Source organism: Castor canadensis, chromosome 2 (assembly GCF_047511655.1).
Source record: "Castor canadensis chromosome 2, mCasCan1.hap1v2, whole genome shotgun sequence".
Classification (NCBI taxonomy): Eukaryota; Metazoa; Chordata; class Mammalia; order Rodentia; family Castoridae; genus Castor; species Castor canadensis.
The window spans coordinates 124,032,704-124,056,488 of record NC_133387.1 but is presented as its reverse complement, the minus strand read 5'-3'; the positions used below and the strand labels follow the sequence as shown (position 1 = coordinate 124,056,488).

The window sequence follows — 23,785 nt, the reverse complement described above, 5'->3', positions numbered from 1 at the left end:
AGGAAAGAAGCCTAGTGCTGAATGTTGAGAAACTAGAAAAGGAAGAACAAAGCAAATCCAAAATTATTAGAAAGAAGTAAATGAAACATGGTACACATGTATGAAAATAGAATAATGAAACCCATTACAATTGGATAAAAGGAGAGGGGGTAGAGAGAGTAATAGAGGGGATGATTATGATCAAATTACATCACATGCATTTATTTAAACATTACAATGAACCCTCCTTGAATAACTGATATATGCTAAATAAAAATCCAGGCATAGTAGTGTATACTTATGATCTCAGCTAATTTAGAAGGTGAGGCTGAAGGGTCATGAGTTAGAGACCAACCCAAGAAAAGGTAGCATGAGACCTGTCTCAAATGCAACATAAAAATGGGTGTGGTTTGGTCCAAGTGTCAGCATATACCTAGTAGGTAGGAGAGCCAGAATTCAAACCCTTGTAACACCCCAAAAAAAGCAAATTAAAAAATCAGTGCAAGATAAGTTAGATACACTAGAGAATAATAAAACAGTAATGAAAAAGTTGAATATTTGGAGGAATAAAGAAAATGTGAACATTTTAGCTGATACAATTATTGTAAAAATAGAGAAGTTCAAATAAAATCATAAGTACAAAAGGAGACATTGCAATTGATATCATGAAGTTTTAAGAGTTTACAGAAAATAATTAATCACAATGAGTTAGATAACCTGGAAGAAATTGATAAATTGCTAGAAACATATAACCTATCAAGACTGTATTATAAAGAAATGGAAAATATGAACTGAGCAATAATGAGTAATGAGATTGAGTCAGGAATAAGTCTCTTATTAAAAATTATACTCTTGAATTCACAAATATTTCCAAAAACCCCAATCTTCCTCAAACTCCCTTTTATGTTTTATTTGCTTGATGATGTAACATCGATAGTGCAAGGAAGGAAGTTCTATTGTAAAAATTCCATCACTGAGTTCAGAATACACCCTCTCTATTATACAATACAACATATATTATATAATATAATAGCCTCTCTCCCTCCTCCCCCCTCTTTCACACTATCTGGTGGGTTTTGTTATGCTATCATCATACATAATGAATATGTAATGTATTTTGGTCCTCTTCACCCCCAGCACTCTCCTTTCTCCTTCCTCAACATCTGATTTTCCCCGACTCTCTCCCTTTACACCCTGTGCCATTATTATTGCAAATGTATCATCTTTGACCTAGACTCCACTATGAGTGAAAACGTGCAATGGTTGTCATATTGAGCTTGGCTTATTTTGCTCAATCTGATGATTTCCAGTTTCATCCATTTTCCTCCAAATGACATAATTTCTTTCTTCTATGGCCAAATAATGTTCATTGTGTACGTATATCACATGGTCTTTAGCTATTATCACTTGATGAGCACAATGAATTCTGCAGCTGATTCTACAGCCTGGATATTATGGATAGGGTTCCAATGAACACAAGTGTGCAGATATCTCTCCCGCATGTTGATTTACAGACTTTGGATATGCACTCAAGAGTAACATAGCAGGGTCCTAAGGTAAGGTCTACCTTTAACATTTTGATGAAGTTCCAAGCTGATTTGAATAGTGATTGCCTAGTTTAACGTCCCACCAACAGTGTATGAGTGATCCTTTTTCCTGCATTCTTGACAGCATTTTTTCTTTGTTTTCTTGATGATAGCCATTCTGAGTGGAGTGAGATGGAATTCAGTGCCCTTTTGATTTGCTCTTCCTTATGGCTATGGATGTTAAACATTTCTTCCAGTACTTAACTATGTTTACTTCTTATTTAGAGAACTGTCTGTTCAATTCATTTGCTCATTTATCAATTGGTATTTGTTTTTTTAGTGTTTAGTTTTACTATCTCTTTGTATATTCTGGATATTAATCCTTTATCTGATGAAGTGCTGGCAAAGATTTTCTCCCATTCTCTGTAGCATATCTTGATTCTGGTCATTCCCTGTACAGAAACCTTTTTGGATGCAATTTCATTTGCCAACTATTTAAAGTGTTTTACTGCAGTAGTTTTAAAGTTCCACATCTTAAATTAACATCTTTGATTCATTTTGGATTTATTTTGCACAGGGAGAGAGATGAGGTCTAGTTTCGTTCTTCTCTGTAGATAACCTGTTTTCCTAGCACAACTTCTTGAAAAGACTGTGTTTTCTTCAATGCATGTTTTTGGCTTTGTTGTCAAAAATCAGCTGCCTATATCTATGAGTGATTATTTATGTCTTTTATTCTATTTAGTTGGCCTTTGTGTCTGTTTTTTGGCAATACCATGCTGCTTTCCTTATCATGGCTCTTTATAATTTGGAATATAAGGTACCTCCAGTGTTGCTGCTTTTACTCAGGATTGCTTTGGCTATTTAGGATGTCTTGTGGTTCCATATGAATTTCAGGTTGGACTTTTTTACTTTGTGAAGAATGTTACTGGGAACTGTATGGGAATAGCAAGGAATCTGTAGACTGCTTTTGGTGTTACAGCTAATTTAAAAATATTAACTCTGCTAATCTATGAGCATGGGGAGTGTTGAGATAATTTCCCTTTATGCTTGGGTTGGCCTGGACTACAATCTTCTTATTTGTGATTTTCTGTGTAGCTGAGATGACAGGCATGTACCATCCCTCCCAGCCATTGGCTAAATGGAGTCTCATGAAGACGTTTGTCCAGGCTGGCTTAGGATAGCAATCCTCCAAGTCTCTGCCTCTTAAATACTTAGGATTATAGGCTTGAACCACCATACCTGGCCTCTTCAAAGCTTTATACTTTTCATTGTAGAGTTCTTTTTCCTCTTTAGATTTTTATTCCCTGGTATTTTTGATGCTATTGTGAGTGAATTTTTTCCCAATTTCTTTCTCTGACTGTACATTGTTGGTTTATATAAAACCTACTGATTTGTATGTTAATTTTATATACTGCTACTTTGTCAAAAGTGTTTATCAAATCTAGGAGCTTTTTGGTGGCATCTTTAAAGTCTTTTATGTATGGTATCTTATCTGAAAATAGGGATAATTCTATATTTGAATTCCTTTTATTTCTTTCTCTTGACTTATTACTCTGAATAAGAGTTCCGGTACTATAATGAATAACAATGTGGCAGGTGGACACTCTTGTTCCTAATTTTAGAGAAAATGATTTTAATTTTTCCACATTGAGTAAGATGTTGGCTATAGGTTTGTCATATATAGTATTTATAATGTTGAAATACTCTTCTAAAATATTGAGGATGAGTGAACACTTCAAACTTACTCTACAAAACCTGCATTACCCATACACCTAAACTAAATAAGGAACATAACAAAAGACCATTTTTACCTGATGAACATAGATGTTAAAATCCTCATCAAAAGATTAATTAACTATAACAATCAATTAAAAAGACCATTCACCATGACCAATTGTGAATCATCATAGTGTAGCAAGAATTTTTTGAAATGTATAAATCAATAATCAAAATGCTCCACATTAACACAAAGACAAAAATTATATTATCATTTCAGTTGATGTACATAAAGCATTTGACAAAATTAAACCTCCATTTTTAAGAAGACCTCAACAAATTTGAAATTTAATTTTCTAGAAGGAAGATATCTCATTACAATAAAGACTATATATGAAACCCCAAATCTAACAGCACACTGAATAGAGAATTTGGATGTTTTTCCTCTTTGATGTGGAACAAGACTTTGCTGGGTGCTGACATGGCCTTTTCATTGCACAGGACGACCTCTGGCATTCCTTCTCTTCTTATATGAACACCAGTTATATTAAGTTAAGACCCCTGTATCAGTCATCATTATAATTCAACAAGTAACTTTAACCAGTGCAAGAAATATTATCATTTTGAATCTGATCACTAAGTAGTCCCATTATATACAATGTCTTTGGATATTACAAGATTTTATTTATGCTTTGACACTAGGAATTGTGGTCCACGGTGTAACTCCAGACTACTATATCCCTTATGCAGAGATGAGAGTTGTCAATGTGGTTCTTCAAGTTGTTAGTGATCACCTCCAAGGAATTCCTGATCCTTTCATAGAATTTTTAAAAATCTCAGCAAATTACAACATATTCTAGAATGCCTTTAAAATGTTGAGCAAATTGGTTTCCAGTTAGGTAGTCTGAATATAGGTCATCTGCTACATAAGGCCATTTGACTATGCAACTTCTGCAATTTATATTACCCTTCCTGAACCTTCTGACAAATGATGACAATGTGAAAAAAAGTTGATGGGGAATATTTTTAATATAAGAGATTAAACTGGTATTGCAGGTTGTCTCATGATTGAAAATTATGATTAAACTTTCAAAGCAGGTAATTTTGCCTAAAAATAAGATCCAGCCTCAGGTGGATATTGAACCTTTATATCATCATTTTATTTTCAAACATGGAAGAAGAAGGTGTGGTGGGATATATTTTATTATGCATCTTTTCAGATATAAGATGAGAAATACATCATGAAAGTTGAAGGGAAGGAAATTTCACCTCAGTATAAGAACAGAATGTCAACAACCAAAGCTTATCATAGGCACTGTGCTGTTCTGTGTGCTGGTCAGTTTCCCAGGCATGGGTGTCTAAAATCACAGGTTATCTCATTGAACAATGAGTGCTGTTCACTCCTGCATATGATCAATTGTTGAGAAAGGTTACATCTGAGGCTCCTCTTTCCATCATTTCTTTATTCCCAAAGTAGACTTGCTTCATTGACTGAATGTTACTGCTAAATTCATAACTTTTTAATTGGAGCACAAAAGGCAAGTTTAACTCAAGCTTAGAGATAGGAGACCTCATCCTCTCAGTGACCAGATCACAAAATGGCACTATAAGTGCCATTATTTCTTTTTCAACTCTATCATTTTTATATACATATCAATATCAAGTAACCCTTATCTTATTAAATAAGTTAAATTTCTTTCAAAATTATATTTAACTCTTTGGTACACTTATTAATATAAGAAATAGAATTAAATAAGGAAAGAAGAAAAGCATGCCTGAGTCTCACAGAATGTGAATCTGCTTTGCTTGACAAAAAATAAGTGTTGAGAAATAGTCACTCTCTTTAGATGAGACTATTTTAAACCAATGAGAGAGGAAAATATCAATTTATACCAGTAGCTTTGTGTATCTACCCTGTGGATTGGAATTTCTTTTAGATTGCTACAGAATAACCAAAATATGGTCCACACAGAAAGTGTATTTTATGTCCTCAAAATTTGTGAAAATGCTTATAGATAATAAATTAAATATATAAACACATTATAAGTTTTTAACTAGAAATAAATTTTCCAAAGTTTTTAAACTGATGGATACAGGAAATAGTCTCAAAATAGTAGAGCCCTTTGAACACTTATGTGTATAGAAGAATATTCAAAGGTACTTGAATATTTGTGTACTTTTGCTGTTATGTACTGTATTTATTTCAGCATGAGGAAGTGAATAATCACTCTTTATTACCATATTCATGTTTTTGTTCCTCAATGTATAAATTGCAGGGTTTAAGACAGGCTTAGTCATAAAGGCCAGAATTGAAAGTAACATTTATATCTTTTAAAATGTTAAAGGTATAAATTCTTTAAACAGTGCTTATCCTCCATCTTAAGTTTATTATTATTATTATTATTATTATATTCACCAGGTCTTTCTTCCTTGACCTTAACCACAAGTCACACTGTCAGGTGATTCTTTCAATTCAGAAAGTCTCAGGACCTATGAGGTCCCAAGGGAACATGACATAGGCAGTTTGCAAATCTCCTACCCAAGAGGGTACTCTGTGCAGTAAATATATGCCTCACAGTCTTGTATGACTTCTGACTACCACAGGATTATAGACTGTTTAGGTTCAACGTGATTTTATTTTAGGCTCTAGTTAGAACATGGGCAATGCTTTATCCATGGACAAATCTGCTTGGCTACCTTACATGTCTGGTAGGACACAATCTACATATATTTGTTAAATTTTCCCATGATTCTCTTCCCCAGGTCCATTTTAGAAAATTTCACTATGTTTTAACATGGTTTAACCACACATAGTAGTTGGGGTTTTCTAGCAATGCTGAAAAGCCTCCATAAATGTCAAGGGTTTCTACTTCCAGCTCTCTCAGGACTTCTGGACTCCACCAAAGCTGAAATAGACTGCTTTCTTTATGGTGTCACAGCTTCCTAGATGACCTGGCTGAGGAAGACTTATTCTCATAGACTCTCAATAACCAGGATCCATAGTTCTCAGCATTAAGGGACTCTTCTAGGCTCAGATAGGTAACTTAGTTAACAGAAAAAAATGATTATTGACAATTTAGATCAGCAGAAATGGGCAGACAATATTGAGAGAAATGTCAGATTCAAATATAAGAGTAATGACTATGGAAATGGAATTATGCTGTTGAATTCACTGCAGGAGGTGAAGTCAGACCACATCAGCTGTGCACCTTGTCACACTCCTCAGCTCCGTGACTTCAGCAGGTTGCTCTGAGATTGCAGTTCAGAATAAAACCCATTTCATGGGATCATTTTGAAGACTGTTGGACAAAGTGATGAAGTTCTGGCACGTAGGTGGTGTTCTGAGAGAGACACACACAAAGCACACAGAAAGACTAGTGACATCATTACCACATAATCCTGGAATGTGTCACTTTAAAAAGAAAGTGGAGAATGATCTTGTTTTTATTCTCCTTGGTGAATTCTGCTTTAAGCATTTTAGCCTTACAATTATACACTTCTGGAATCTGATGATTTACTTCAACCACATACGACATATTTGAAAATCAATTATAATGGTATTCATAATATTACTATTAATGTGAATTAATTTAATAGTGACACTTGGTCTGTTGTAATTGATCTAAACAGTAATAACTTATGCAGATAAAATGGGAGAAAGCATGAGATTTTCCTATTTAGCATACATCACAGCATTTAGAGTCTAATATTTTTTCATCTGAAGTCCCTAAAAGAGTTTTATGCATCTGTTAAGAAAATATTCTGTCAATTCTTATTGACATGACTAGGAAAGATAAAAGCCCTTTCTCCTTGTGGTCCTTTTAAACCTGCTGAATTCAAACATCACTTTCAGTTATGAGCAATGGGGTGATCACACACCACCTAAGTAGAAACTTGTAGCAACTAATGTTAAGACCAATAACAGAATTACTATGGACACAGATTGTTTTTCATCAGCTATTTGACCATTTACGTTTCTGCTTTTGTCAGTTACTTTTTCATAATGCATGTGTACTTAGGAAGAATTTTGTGATTTTTTCAATATTCTTTCTCATCCAAATTAAATCCTTATTAAAACAGCCCTGAGATATAAAGGAAATTTAAGAATACACTACCCAGTTAAGTCCTAACTTTGACAGAGGGCAGTGAATACCATTAGGAAATGGTAGTCAGTGTGGAGAGGTAACTGATGAATAGTGCCAAAGCAATGGAGATTAAAATATTTAGTGAGGAGGAATAGGATCAGAACCAGGAGGAGGAGGAGACCAAAGAAGAGGAAGAAAAGGAAGGAGAAAGGGCACAAAAGGAAAGAAAAAGAGAAGGAAAAGGAAATATTTGGAGAAACTGGGAGGAGGGACAAAGTGAGTTGACACAAAGTTTCTATAAGTTGTTGGTAAGGAATATAATAAATTTGAAATTTTTCTCACTTGACATAGCAAAAAGTCTGTCTATGATGCTTAAGGGGAAGATAATGGATTTTAAGTTGTGGCCTCTCACTCTAAGGCAGATGAGAGTGAGTGGAGAAAGTAATTATGGGTTTGTTGGAAGTGGAGTGACATCATGTAGCCAGAGTCTCAGGTCAAGGGTCTTCTTATTTGTGAGTCTATGATCTTTATCTGAAGTGACTTTCTGCATGTCTTTGTCCCAGCCTTCAGCAAGACTAGCTTATTTTACTGTATGCAGTGATTTCCAGATTTTATTTTCTCAGAGGCCATCTGGATTTGAATGGAAACTTAACACCCAATGCAGTGTTCTGTGGCCCTAAGTCATTTTGGGTAAAATGGGCTTTTAAATTCATTGTAGAGTTTCTACTGAAGAGTAAATCTCAGGATTGACTGTGATTGAGGCATCTATCAGGTTTTAATCATTTCCTTGCGGTTCCAGCAGCTAATGCTCTATTCTTCCTTTATGTCTGGAATATTCTGCTGTCACAGGTTTTAACCACCTTCTTAACTGGCTTTTCAGCTCCTATACTTAGTCAGCTATGTTCGTTGGTGAGAATAACTTTGTCACTTTCATCAAAACAAGCAGTAATACATCTTTTTTCCACTGGTTCTTTCATTTTTATTCGTTAAGACACAATTATTGGCTTTTAAAAAATAATGTGCTACATTTGTACATGGAAACAATGCTAGGAATCTCTCTGTATGCCTACTCTTAACTCAACTACCAAAAATGCTTTGTCTTTCTTATTTTGCTTATCTCTTCTTTTCAACAAAATTAGAGATAAGGGCAGAACAGGTTCTGCCTGGAAGCAAGGTGGAGGGGGGAAGAAGGTGGGGGAGAGGAGCAGGGGGGAGATGTAACCCAGTGTATGCACATGTGAATAAATGATCTTTAAAAAAAAGAAAGTTAAAAAATAATAATAATGTGGTAAATATTCTTCCAGTATCTTAAATTTATATATTAGAACTATCTTCCTAGCATGTAGTCCCTAAAAAATAAAATGTCCCTTTTTGAAAAAATGGTATTGATCTCAAATTTGAGTACCGAGTTGATTATAATTTTTGTTCACACTGTGCTTTTGCTTTTTTTCATTATGTGTTTGTTTATTCAATGATAAAAGTACACCTATGAGGTGTGATCTGCAATACTAAACAATTTATATTATCTCAGCTTCATGCTTACCTTTGGACTCCTCTCAGGTGAAGTTACTTACATCTTCCATTTTCTTTTTTGATTGCATATGGTTTTCTTAAGTTCCTCCAAAATGTACAGTTATTTTCTGTTATTTTTTCACTCTGCAAAAACTATGCCAAATTAATCCATTCTGCACACCCTTCTCTTTTATTGCATTTTTATAAGACACTTCTATTTCATTTTGTGTAACTGTACTTCACTTGTACTTCATAACAGTGGTCCATTGTTTAGCATTTTAAAATAATTTTCTCATATGTATGCACAAACTGTTCTTGGGGTGTAAATGAGAGTGGAGTTTCTAGGCCATAGAATTAATGAATGTTACACATTATGGACAATTTTTCCCAAAGTGATTGTACTTGAATTCACTTCCACCTGGAATGTTTTAGAAATCCTCCTGATTCAAATACTCTTTATTCAGAAAACATAATGGTATGCCTTTTTCCTTTCCATGAATTTAGAGTTGCACCAAATGGAGGAAGTAAACAGGTCTGTTGTGTCTGAATTCATTAGTCTTGGGCTATGTGATTCATGGGAGCTCCAAGCCTTCTTCCTAGTGATATTTCCTTCCCTATATTTCATTACTATGTTTGGCAACGTATTCGTTGTGGCCATGATCATTACTGACCTTCATCTTCACTCCCCTATGTACGTCCTGTTAGCAAACCTCTCACTCATTGACTTCTGCTTGTCCTCGGCCACTGTACCTAAAATGATCACAGACTTTCCTCAAGGAAAACAAGACTATCTCCTTCAGAGGATGTATGTGTCAGATTTTCTTTGGACAGTTCTTTGGAGGGTCTGAGGCGATACTGCTTGTGTCAATGGCCTATGACCATTTTGTGGCCATTTGCAAGCCCCTGCATTACTCCAGGATCATGAAGAGACATGTGTGCATTGGGCTAGTGATGGTGTCATGGGTCATTGGCTTTGTGCATTCAGTGAGCCAGCTGGCTATGATTGTAAAGCTGCCCTTCTGTGGACCCAGGGAAAAGGACAGTTTTTTTTCTGTGATATTCCATTGGTCATGAAGCCAGCCTGCATGGATATGCATATTCTAGAAATACCAATAGATGCTGACAGTGAGATACTGGCAACCATCTGCTTTCTCCTGTTGGCAATCACTTACTCTCATATGCTGATTACTGTTTGCCTTCTCTCTAAGGATGGGGTATCAAAGGCTGTCTCTACTTGTACAACCTACATAACTGTGTGGTGTTATTCTTTGGGCCTTGCATCTTCATCTACTTCTGGCAGGCAGCATCACCTGGGTTGACAAGTTTCTTGCTGTATTTTATGCTGTCATCACCCCTCTCCTGAATCCAGTCATTTACAACATAAGAAACAAGGAAATTAAAAATGCCATGAAGAGAGTACAATGCTAGAATATAAATTTTTTTGAATATTTCTGCGTCTCACATTACTAAGTTCCCTAAATTTGTCACACCTTTTTCTTCAGGACTAGGAAGCATTCTTCAATTCATGGAAGAAAGTCATGTGTTCTCTAGGTAAAAGGTCAAGCTTAGTTCTATTTCATTCCATAATACTAGTTATTAGTACATGAAAAGTTTCCTGTCTGGGAAATTTGACCATTTGGGTGATTATAATTATGGTAATCTGAAAGGTAACTTGAAATTAATGATATATTGATTGTGTGTATTACAAATTGCTGCTGCCACTTCAACACTCACCACCACATCTTGAAATTTTCTATTATGCTAGACACTCTTTTGAGCAAAGCATGTCACATCAGCTCATTCATCAATGGACACCTATACTGCTGATTCTATAACTTGTCTATTGGGAAATTACCATGATAAATGTGTGTGCATGTATGACTACTGTACTCTGACTTTGATTCTTTTGGGTTTACACACAAAAGCAGTATAGAATAATCACCTGTTAGTTGTGTAAAAATATAAAAACTAAGAAGTTTTTTGAGGAACCTCCATATTGGTTTCCTCAGTGGTGGGACTAATGTACATTCCTACAAACATCATGTGTTTATTTTCCCCAGTATTTGTTTTTAATTTCTTGAAAATAGTCATACTGACATGGTGACATGAAATCTCAATGCTGTTTTTTTTTGCAATTCCCTGATAGTTAAAGATGTTAAATATTTTCCTGTATTTATCAGCCACCTGAACTTCTTTTGATATCTGTTTGTACAGTTCATTTGCCTATTTATTGATTAGACTACTTGATGTTTTGTGGGGTTTTTCAAGTTTTAAGTTCCTTACATATTTTTGACTTTCATTTTCTGTCAGAAAAATGTTTGGCAAAGATTTTATCCCATTCTGGGTGCTGCATCTTCATATGGTAATTGTTTTTTTACTGTGCAGAAGGTTTTTAATTTGATGTAATCCCATTTGTCAATTCATGCTCTTATTTCTTTAAATATTGGAGTCCTGTTTGGCAAGTTGTTGCTATGCCTATATTTTGAAGTGTTTTTCCCTATGTTTTCCTCTAATAGTTTTAAAGTTTCAGGTCTTACAGTCTTTGATCTATTTTCAGTTGATTTTTTGTACAGGATGAGAGATAGGGATCTAATTTCAGTCTTCCACATGGATACTAGTACCATTTATTAAGGTAGCTTTCTTTCCTCCAACTTATTTTTTGTTGCTTCCATTGAAGATATGATGGCTGCAGATATGAGGGTTTCATTCTGGGTCCCAGATTCTGTCCCATTGATCTGTGTATTTGTTTTAATGAAACATCATGCTATTTAAGTTACTGTGGATTTGTAGCATATTTTAAAATCTGGATTTGTATTACTTCTAGCATTGCATTTTTGTTCTAGATGTTTTATCTAATTAGAGTCTTTTGGTTTTATTCTGAAGTTTAATTAAAATATATATTATATATAAATAATAGATTCAAATATCTCAAAAAACCCAAAAGATAACAGATAGAATTTTGATAAACAGTCTCCATATGAACTTGTATGCCAAACAACAGTCCCTCTTTCCACAAAAAAAATTGTGATCTCAGGTTTCCCAGAGATATGCCAAGTAACAAGCAAGTTATATAAAATATGTATGAATACCTTCTTTTCTCTTCTTTGTTACATCAAGGTAGCTGACTAGATGTACACATATTCATCCAACACCTTCAATTAGCAAGATGTTTTAAATGCCATCCCAATCAATACAGAAATTCTTCTTTATTCTTATTTTGATGCATAGTGTACATAATATAGATCTAACATAATTATTTTTTAATTTCCTTCTACCAATACACATTATAGTCATTGAACCTCTGTGCTATTATAAGCGACCTATGATTATTTTTTTTTACAAACATCTATAAGGATGTATGTCTAGCAGAATTGCTGAATCAAAGAGGAAAATATTTGTCACTTTTTTTACAATTACTGCCAAATGTCTTTTAATAGAGGTTGTAGCAATTTATATTCCTACAGCCATGCATGAGAATTTCTTTGGATTGTTTATTTAGTTTGGTAAAGAAGGAGAATGTCTTTGGTATTTCTGGGGAAGGTATTGAATCTGTAAATTGCTGTCAATCACACGCCCATTTCATGATACTAATTCTGCTGATCCAGGAACTTGAAAGTTTCCCATCTTCTAGTGTCTTCATCAGTATCATCCTTCAGTGTTTTATATATTTCATTATAGAAAACTCCTTTATATTTTGTTTTAATTCCTAGGTATTATATTTGTAGGGTTGTTGTGAGTGGAGTTGATTTCTTGATTCTCAGTTCGTTATTGCTGTATAAAAATCTACTTATATTGTATGTGGATTTTTTGTCCTAGTAGTTTGTTGACTTTGTTTACAAAATCAACATGATGAAAAGATGAAAGAGTATTCTGGTGGAATCTTTAAGGTCATTTAAGTATAGGATTTATATTATCTTAATGTAGGATTTAATTTGATTTATTCTTTTGCTATTTATATTCTATTTATTTTTCTTGCCTGATTTTTATGGATAAAATTCCAATTACTATATTGAATAAGAGGGGCAATTGTAGAGAACTTCATCTCATTTCTGGTTTTAGAGGCAATGATTTCAGTTTTTTGCCATTTGGCATGATGTTGTTTACAGGTTTGTCATATATAATACTTATCATGTTGAGATACTATACCTTTATACCAAATTTATTCAAGGCTTTTATCATGAGCTGATACTGATTCTGTAAAAGGCTTTTGCTGTGTTTACTGTAATGATTGTGTAATTTTGACTTGATTTTATTGATGTAATCTATTGTTTGTCGATTTACATATGTTGAACCACTCTTCCACTCTTAGAATGAAAAGCACTTGATTATGGTGTACTATATTTTTAATGTGTCATTGAATTTAATTTATAATCATTTTATTGAGGGTTTTGCATCTATGATCATCGAGGAAATTGATCTATAGTTTTCTTTTGTTGTTTTGATGTATCTGGTATCATTGTAGTCCTGGCTTTGTAGAATGACTTTGGGGGTGGTCTTTCCCTTTCTATTTTATGAAATATTTTGAGGATCATTGCGTTAGTCATTCCTTAAAGTTTTGGAAGAATTCAGCAGTAAATACTCCATTCCTGGGCTTTCTTTCCTGGGAAACATGTATTAGTGAGTCAGTCTCATTTCTCATTATTAATCTGTTTAGGTTTTTTATCATGTTGGTTCATTTTTGGTAGATCAGTGTGCCCTCAAATTTATTCATTTCTTCTACATTTTTCAATTTATTGGAACATAAATTTCAAAATATTCCCTAATGATCAGTGATGTTTGCTTCAATATCCTGTGTCTCTAATTTTATTATTTTGGGACTTATCTCTCTTTTAGAAGTCTAAGTGTTTGCCAATGAGTTTTTTTTCAAAGAATATACTGTGTATAGTCTTTTTTAGTCTCTGTTTCATTAGTTATAGCTCTGATATTTATTTTTTCTTTCTTCTATTATGGTTGCATTTACCTTATTCTTACTATTCTAAACTTTGAGGTGCATCATTAGGTTATTTATTTGAAATATTTGAGATTTCCCTGCTTTTACTTTTCTTCTCCTCTCCTCTTCTCTCCTCTCCTGTCCTCTCCTCTCTCTCTCTCTCTGTCTTCCTCCTCCACTTCTTCCTCCTCATCCTCCTCATTCTTCTTATTTATTTACTGGGGGAGTTCTGGGTGGTTTGAACTCAGAGAACTACTGCTCGAACAATGCCTCCATCACTGCCTGACTTTAAAGGAAGGCACACACTTCCAAACCACACTCTTAGAACTGCATTCTCTGTATTTGGCAAGTTTTAGTAATTTGTCTTTTCATTGTTTTAAATTTTGAACTTTCAAATTTTTGCCTGGTTTCTTTAAGACCCATTTTGTAGTCAAAAATGTATTATTCAATCTCTGTTGTCATGTACAAATTGTGTAATTTCTCTTGTTTTTGATTTCTAGTTTTATACCATATGATCTCATGAGATAAAAGAAATTAATTCATTTATTAGTTTATGGCTTAAAATGTTATATATTTTGGAGAAAATTCTATGCGTTGCTGTGAACAATGTGTATCATCAAACTGTTGGATGAAATATTTTGCAGGTATTGGTTAAGTTCACTTTATCTGTGGCAAGGTTTCACTTTGAAGTTTCTTTGTTGATATTTGTCTGGATGACCTATTGATGACAGTGGGACATTGAAGTCACTCACTTTTACTGCTACTGAACCTCTGTCCCTAATTTCCAGTAACTCTGCCTTATTAAATTGGCACTGACATTTGGTGCATATATAATTTTAATTCTCCTATCTTTTTGATGCATTATTCCTTTTATTAGTACTTACTGACCTTTATTTAGCTTTTGTGAATAATTTTGGCTTAAAATCTGCTTTATCAGATAAGAGTACATCTTGCTTTTGGATTCCATTTTTTTGGTATGGCATTTTCCATCCTTTCACTATCACTATGTGTGTGCCTTTGCCAGTGAGGAGATGAGTTTCTTATAGACAATAAACAGTGCATTTGTGTTTTATCCTATCATCCAGTCTGTACGTTTTAATTGTAGAGATGTAACCATTTATCATCCAGGTTATTAGTGAAAGGTTTGGACTAATTCTCTTTGTTCTGTTGATTTTCCATTTGTTTGATTATTCTCTATTCTTTTCTTTTTCCCTTCATTTTAGTGTTTTCCTTTTTTACCACATTAAAAATGTTGATTTTTTTCTATAATAACTCTCATGTTTAAAATCCATTTTCTAGTAAGATTTACCCTCTCCCAAGCGCTCATGATTTTATACATCTTTATTCCTCTTCTGCTTATTATTCCTTTAACTTCATTCTGCAGTGCTGGCTTGGTGGGCATGTATTACTTTAGTTTATGAATATTCTTTTAAGATTTTTATTTCTCCTTAGATTTAAAGGTATTTCTGCTGGATGTAGCAATGCTGGTTGGCAGTTATTTTATCTCAGAGTTTGAAATACATTATTCCATGGCCTCTTAACCTTTTCTTTGTTGAGAAGTCTACTGTTATTTTGATTGGTTTGTCTATATGAGTACTTGGTGCTTCTTCATTGCAGCTTTCAGTATTGTTTCTTTGTTCTATAGTGTTGGCATTTAACAATAATATGATGTGGAGATGTTATTTTCTTGTCATATCCATTTGGGGTTCTATATGCCTCCTGTAAGTGGATGATCATGTGTTTCCCAGAATTTGGAAATTTCGTGCTATAATTTCATTAAATAGAATGTTATGCTTATAGTATTTATTTTGGCTCCCTTTTTTATATAAAAATAATAAGCTTAGTGTCTTTATCATGTCCCAGAGGTTTTTAATTTTGTGGACATAATTTCCTAATCAATATTTGAATATAACTCATTAACTTTGTCATGATATTGTTTCTTACTATAATAGTCTGTCATGATGCTTTCTACTTAGTTTTAAAATTTATTTAAGCTTTTCATTTCCAAGTTTATCTGTTTTAGGATAAGATTCTTAGCTTAGGCATTAGAAGGCTAACTGCAGTGACTGCTCAAAAATATCATATCATGGCCATCCTTTGGCTACTCGATCTAATTCTTTACTTAAGTAGCCTGCTGGATGGAAAGTGATGCCCTGGAGCTAAGTCATCACTCCCAAGGCCAGTCCTCCCTTTTCATAGACCTATAATTGAAACTTGTCGTGTACTGGGAAACCCAAGGCTGGAGCTGTCATAAGGGCCTTTTTAAACTGGTGGAATGCATTTTCTGACTTGTCACCACATTCAATAAAGAGCTGGGGATCTTTCTGTGCTTCCTTGAGGTTTTGATATAAGGGGCTGGCTAGGTCTGCATATCCCAGGATCCAAATTCTATAGTATCCTGTCACCCCCAAAAAGGCTTTCAATTGTTTCAGTTTTAGGTACAGGAAACACCAGGATTGGAAAGATTCTATCTTCTCTAAGAGCCCTCATTTCTGTCTCTGGGACAAGACCTAAATATGTAACAATTGGGTTTTTTCTTTAGGTTTTATATCCTCTGTCTGCTGGGAAGTTTAGTAAGGATTCAGTGACTCATGAAATGACAGGCTCAGTTGGTCCACAGAGCAGGAGGTCATCTACATATTGTAGCAGAGTAGCTTGTGGCTATTGCCATTCTGCCAAGTCTTGTGTTAGAGCCAACCCAAAGAGGTGGGAGCTGTCTCTGAATCCCTGGGGGAGGACAGTCCATATGACCTGTCCAGACTTTTGTGTGTGGTCCTCAAAGATGAAGATAAGTTGACTTTTAGGAAGTAAGGGAATGCCAAAGAAGGCATCTTTTAAGTCCATGACAGAGTAGTAAGCCATACCTGGAGGTATTTGGGCTAAAAGTGTATAGGGATTTGGAACTATAGGGTGGAAAGGCACTACTGCTTCATTGATCAAGCAGAGGTCTTGTACTACCCTCCATTCGTCAGGTCCCTTTTTGACACCGAGAATAGGAGTAGTATATGTGCTGGAGCATGCTATTAGCAGTCCCTGTCTTTTTAAGTCTTTGAATATGGGAATTAGCTCTTCTTTTCCTTCTGGTTTTAAAGGATATTGTTTTTGATGGGGAAAACAAAAAGAGTCCTTGAGATGAATTAGGACTGGGAGCACTGTTCATGCCCATCCCACGGTGTGTCCATCCACCCACACCATGGGGTCTACTTGTTCCTCTATCAGGGGCAAGAAAAAGTATTCTCCTGGGGGTAAAAGGAGCTATACCCTCAATTTACATAGTTCTCAACCTAGCAGAGGAGTAGAGGTTTCTGGGACAATTAAAAAGGAGTAACAGAAGTGGAAATCTCCCCAGGAGCAGGCTAGAGGCTGAGTGAAATAACTCTCCAGGGGCTGGCCTGACGTGACCTGAACAGTAATTTTCTTGGAGTACCTGGGTCCAGGAGAGAGAGGAGTAGATGAAATGCTGGTTCCTGTATTGATAAGAAAGCTGATTTTGTGCTTTTTCAATAGTAAGTTTTCATAGTGGTTATGCGAGCCTGGACAGGAGGCCCTGGAGCCCGTTTGTGGGTGGGAGACTCTGGTCTGGATTCCCCTGGAAAATGAGGACAGTGTGACTTCCAATGTTTTCCCAGACAAATGGGGCAGGGTCCCAGGGGTAGTTTCCTCCCAGGGCACTCACTCCTAAAATGGCCTGCCTGTCCACATTGAAAGTGTGTCCTCGGGTTTGGACTCTGCCCTGGGGGAGCCTCTCTGAATGCCATGATCAGAGCATTCTACCATTATCCTTTCTCTTTTCCCTCTCCAGATCCTTTTCTTTTTCTAAGTCTATATGACAGTATATGGATGTGGCTGTATGGACCAAGTGGTCTAGATCTCTGCTTTTTGACGATTTCTACAGATATATGGGGCTGACTGGGGTAGCAATTTATCTTTTAGGATGATCTCCTCTTGTGACTCTGGTACACTGTTGGCATAGATTTTTAAAGCATACTTAAATCTCTGTAGGAAGGCTACTGGAGTTTCTAAAGGTCCTTGCTGCACAGCCATGACTTGGGAGTAATTAAGGGGTTTTATCTTGGCTCTCTTTAGACCCTCAGGAATGCAGTGAATGAAGAGGTTACAGGTCCATTCATCCTTGTCATTGTCAGGGTCCCACTTAAGACCATACCTAGGCATTGCCTATCTCCTGTTGGAATTGGGAATTAGGAATCCCTTTTAGGTATCCAGTGTCTTTGTGTTTCTTTGCCCTCCCTCTCTTCCTCTTGTCAGGGCCCAGTCTGAGATAGGCCTGTAGGGCCACATCTATCTAAGTGATTCCCTATCTGCAGCTGCCTGATCTAGTCCTCACTGTTTCTCCAGAGAAGTAAGGTTTGATTTTTGTCATAGGGGAGACCCCGTTTGATGTTATTGAGGGCTCTTGGGCATTAGATTTTTTTTTAAATTCTGGTTCCTCAAGAGAGTTTGGCAGCTTTATGAAGAGGGTCACCATGGTCTGGGTATCTATTCTGCATTTGCTCAGCCATTTTGCACGGTCTCTTAGGAAAAAGAAAAGTTGAATATATGAAACTTCAGTCCACTTTCCTTCCTTTTTACAGAACATGTCTAATTGGAGAAATGTATTATAATTAATGCTCCCTCCTTTTGGCCATTTTTCCCATCTCCAGAGCTATGGCCAGGCCTGGGTGCAGTAAAACTTGAGTTGCTTTCATAAAAATTAATATTTTAATAAGCAGGCAAGGGGGATTCCTTCTTGGATTCTTGAAGCCTGAGTTCCCATCTAAAAAGGGGAGCAAGGGAAAACTGATCACCTTAACAGAGCTTTTCTCCTTTTACCTAGCTGTCGCCAGGTGAGGAGAATCTGTACATGGGAAAGGGCATCCTTCTTTTCTGTGCTCTCCCACCACTGCCACCTGTGTCTAAGGTTGTGGAGAAGACATTTAAGTACTGTGGTTGCAGCCACCTCACCAGAATGACCCCCGATCAATTTCTTATCTATTCATTTTGACTTGCCTCTTTGCCCTGGGACCCAGGTACCTGGTTCTCCTTTACCAGCTGAGGGCTTGTAATTTAAAAATAACTCTATCAAAGTAACCAAGAGGGCTTACATGGCCATAGGGAAGATCCCTGTGGAGGCGTGGACAGGGACCCCCAATGAGGTAGACTTTTGTCCCCTTATGTATCCTGTGAGACATATATATTTTCTAGGAAAAGAGGAAGTGTCTGAAGGCATTGTGTTTTTTTGCTGCAGTAAGAGACAAAAACAGAGAAGACCTTTGAGGTATCTATCCCTTTACCTGTTTTTCCCCCCTGAGGGCAGACTACAGAACCTCCTTAACTAGTTTAACAAGATGTTTGACAAAGATAGTTAAGCACAAGTTAGAGAGTAGCACTTTCTGGTATCTGTCACAGGGGATGCAGGAATCTCTCCCAGACTCTGCTGAAGAAGGAAGCCCACTGCTGTATAGAACTACTTGAGAAAGATGAAGGAGAAGCTGAGGATTGGGGGAAAAGAGAATTTCCAGGCTCAATGCACAAGGGATTATTCATCATCACTGCTATCCAGGTTGACCTTGCCATAGGCAGTACTGGAGCATTGGAAGCAAGGGGTGACCTCCACTCTTGGGCCATGAGATCCATGAAGGAAGTGTAAGAGATCTGATTGTTTGCTGCAGACATGGCTGGAGGGATCTGAATGCCTTTGGAGCCTCAGGGTGGGTCAGGAAGTTGCATCTTCAGCCTTCGGTGACACTGAGGAGTGCACCCTTATAGCTTGAAGACAAATTTTCCATTACACCATTTGTTTTCAGACCTCATCCTAAGCAGGTCAGATCTGAAAGAGAGAGAGTTTAAGGAGGGAGGGAGCTGAGAGTTGATAGGAAAACTTTGGTGCACTGAAGTTTAGCTCCACTCATGTAGATTGGCAGTCTGGTATAAGCCTCTGGCCAGCCCCCAATTTCCTGGGTTGCCTGCTTTACAGCTGTGGAGGGCTCGGAGCTTTTCCTCAGGTTTCTGAATGAGAAATCCTCCTTAACAAGTAAGAGAGAGAGAGAGGGAAAGAGAGAGAGAGAGAGAAAGTTGGTTTGAGAGGACATTGTAGCTAAGCTGTGGTGAGTAGGGTCCCCTGGAAGACAGACTCCATTGGAGTGCCAGACAATCATGGTCACTACCTAGGCAATCTTCTCCAGTTTGGCACAACCTGTAGTGACCACAGGTGACGAACTTTCCCTTCATAGGTCACCAAATATGATGTACAGATGACACACGCAGGAATTTTCAGGTGTTTGAGGTTCTTGGATCCACTCTGAGAATGAAAGCACAGTGGACTCCAGCAGCAGAGGTTGGAAAGATCTTATTTGTAGAGAAGAGAAGAGAAAGGCTGTATGGGGTCATACAGGGAGACCTGGAAACCGATGGTTCGGTGGATCACATTGGAAATTGGGTTTTTATAGCCGTTTTTATTGCCTGAAGGCGAAGATGTCTCTCAGCTGCAAACAGAAGTTTCCTGGTAAGGAGAAGTGTCTCCTTGGCCAATTATCACCATTGATGACCTCTTGCAGTCCATCCTTCAGTATCTTAGTCCTTTTGTAATGAGAAATCATACAGATCTAATGAGGCCTTGCAACAAAAACCATTAACTGTTTTCTACATGAGCCTGCACAGTTCAGGTGTGATAACTTCAGTCCAATTTGTATCTGGGTTGTAATTTCTACAAGACCCAGCTCACTTGTGGTTTGTACTGTTCATTACCTATGTCCTTTACAGGCTTTGATTATGACTATGTAACTATGATTGTGACATTTTTGTCCATGTCATGTATTTCAAGGATTCAGTTTGTTCTTTAAAAGTATCTTCTTATCTTTGCAAAAAAATATTAATTTTACAAAATAAGGGTCTGCAATGTGATATTTCCCTTCATGCTGATGAAGTACTTTGATCATGATTATCCCTCTATTATCTTTCTATACCTTTCTGACTTCCTTTTTCCCTTCCAACTCTCCACCTCTGACCTTGTTGTTTTTCATTTACTTTCACACATGAGAAAAAACGTGTGATACTTGTCTTTCAGAGACTGGCTTGTTTAAATTCACATGATACTCTTCAGTTCCATTTTCTAGCAAACAATATAATTTTCTTCACTTTTATCTTTGACAGTACTGGGGTTTGAACTCTGGGCACTCCAAGAAGTCATTCTACATCTTGAGCCACTGGTTATTCTCTAGATAGGGTCTCTGATTTTTCCCTGGCTGACCTGGACCAAATCTTCCTATTTTAGGCTTCCCTCCATTGCAGAAGACAGGCACACACCAGTACAGCCAGCTTTTATTCCATTTAGGTAGGGTCTTGTAAACTTTTTTGCCCAGGCTAACCTGAAATAGTGATTATCCTGATCTCATGTCCTGCACAGATTAGGCTGACACTGCACCCAACAGTTGGTTGAGATGTGGGTCTCATGAACTATTTGCCCAGGCTGGCCTCCAGCCATGATCCTTCTGATCTCTGCCTCCCAAGAATTGCAGGCACAATCCTCTGGTGCCTGGCTAATTTCATTAATCTTAACAGGCTGAATAAAAGTCCATTGTACTACTGCAATATGCTGTATTTTCTTTATTGATTCATTTATTGATGAGCTGTTTCCATAATTTGGCTATTGTGAATATTGTGGTGACAATTGTAGGTGTGTATGTGTACAGAGCTCCATAGTAAGTTGTCTTTATTCTTTTGGGGTATATACCCAGAAGGATCACATACAAGTTCTGTTTTTAACTTTTTGAGGAACCTAAATACTGATTTCCATAGGATTGAATTTGTTTATGCTTCCACTGGTAGAGGAAGAGTTTCTTCCCCCTGAATCTTCAGCATTGGCTGTTATTTGTTTCATTGATGCCACCCATTCTGATTGGGGTGAGGTGGAATCTCAATGGTAATTTTGATTTGCATTTCACAGATTCTTAAGGATAGGATGACAAACATTTTTTCATGTATTTATTGCCCACCTGAGCTTCTTCATTTAAAAAGAGTCTTCAATTCTTTTGCCCATGTATTGATTGGATTATTTGCTAAGTTCATGTTTAATTTTTGAATTTCTTATATATTCTAGATATTAATTCTCAGTTGGATGAATACCAGATAAAATTTTTCTCATGTTTCTTTTCACTCTGTTAATTGAGGTTTTTAAATTAATACAATCCAACTTGTCAATGATTGCCTTCATATCCTATGCAATTGGAATCTCACTCAAGAATTCATTAACTGTGTCAACATCTCAATGTTTCTTCTGTGTTTTCATCTAATAGTTTCAAAATTTGAAGTATCACTTTGAGGTTTTTCATTTTTCTTGACAGCATTTTATGTGGACTGAGAACTTTAGATTTTTTCTTCCCTTTCCCAATAGCTGCACAAATATGAAATTTCATAAAGAAGAAAATTAACTTCAGTTGCCCTACCTACTTTAACTAATAAAAATATAAGTATAACTAACTCTGTAATGCAGAAATAATTTTGCATTGGGAATATTGAAGACTTAGAATTTTTTCCATGGTTTAGAAGTGAATTTGGCTTAGTTTTCTGGCTATGAAAACAGAATTTTCAAGAAGATACACACACTCACATGAATAAATACATGCTAAGATGCAGGCACAGGATACCTGTGTTGAGCAAAGAAATAATTATATAAAAGAAGTTAATAGAGACAGCATGTCAGGAAAGAACTTGGAAAGACAGTTGTCACACAGCACTAGCTGTGACACATTGGAGACTGTTGTAAATGATGTGAGATAGTGTCCATTTTTATTTCCTCCATGTAGATACTCACTGAAGATGTTTTCCTTACCCCATGCATATTAATTGAGCAATGCCAAGTTTTAGTTGATCATATGAACTTGCATTTATTTCTGAGTGATTTTCAAATTGTTCTACTGGTAAATGTGTCTGATTTTTTTGGTTCATGCCATACTGTTGTTCTTTTGTGGTACTGGGTGCCACAAATTCAGAGCCTTGCTGTTGCTAGGGTGTTGCTCTACCACTGTAGCCATGCCTCCAGCCCACATACTGTTTTGATTACTATTGATTCAAAATATATTTTAAATTAGGAATATGATTCATCCATCTTTGTTTATCTTGTTCTTGGTTGTTTCTTCTAGGGGTTTTTTGCATCCCATGTGAATTTTAGGATTATTTATTCCATGCCTATGAAAAATGCCATTGGAATTTTTTTAGAGATTGCATTACATCTGTAGATTATTTTGCATATTATGAATGTTTTTACCAATATTGATTTTTGCAAACTATGAACATGGCTATCCCTCCATTTCTTTGTGTGATCTTCAAGTTCTTGCATCCATCTTAAGTAGGTTTCAGCACACAATTCTATTGCTTCATTGGTTTAATTTATCCAAAATTCCTTTACTCATTTTGCTGTTATTTTAATAAATTGCTTTCTTGATTTGTTTTTTGGTCAAAACATTCCATGTATATAGAAATGCACATGACTTTTTTGTTAATTGAGGTTTTCAATTAATAAAACTCCAAAAAGAAAACAGGCAAAAATCTCCTTGACATTGGTTGGATAAAATTTTTTTTGAATATGTCACCAAAAGCACAAGCAAAAAATAAGTAGGAAAATTTTAAACTAAAAAACTTTTCATCAGTAAAAAAAACATTCAAAAATAATAGAGTAATATCAGCATGTATAATGATTCTGCTACTCAAGTGCTCTGTTCTGGGTTGTTAACAATCCAAGGTCATCTATGAACTAACAAAAGTAAACATACAAAATGTACTTTATGTGTTGAAAGTCTTAAAGCAATAAAAATTGTCCACAAATGAGAAATTATATATGCAATTACATAAACTCATAATAACTTTGAACAAGACTTTCTGTATTTAAAATAATATACTTACTTGACACAATAGAGTAGTCTGTACACCTAATATCTTGAATGTCAGTCAGATATTACAAACTTTTGTATAATTATTTAATAATTTTTTATTACCTGAGTGTTTTGAAAATACACTAAGTAACTATGTTCTCATGAGCCATT

At 35.9% G+C, this 23,785-nt stretch overlaps 1 pseudogene; it reads left to right on the top strand.

Moving 5' to 3' along the window:
* Nucleotides 1–9,330: 9,330 nt before the first annotated feature.
* Nucleotides 9,331–10,246, top strand: LOC109678133 (olfactory receptor 4F4-like; annotated as a pseudogene).
* Nucleotides 10,247–23,785: the final 13,539 nt, after the last annotated feature.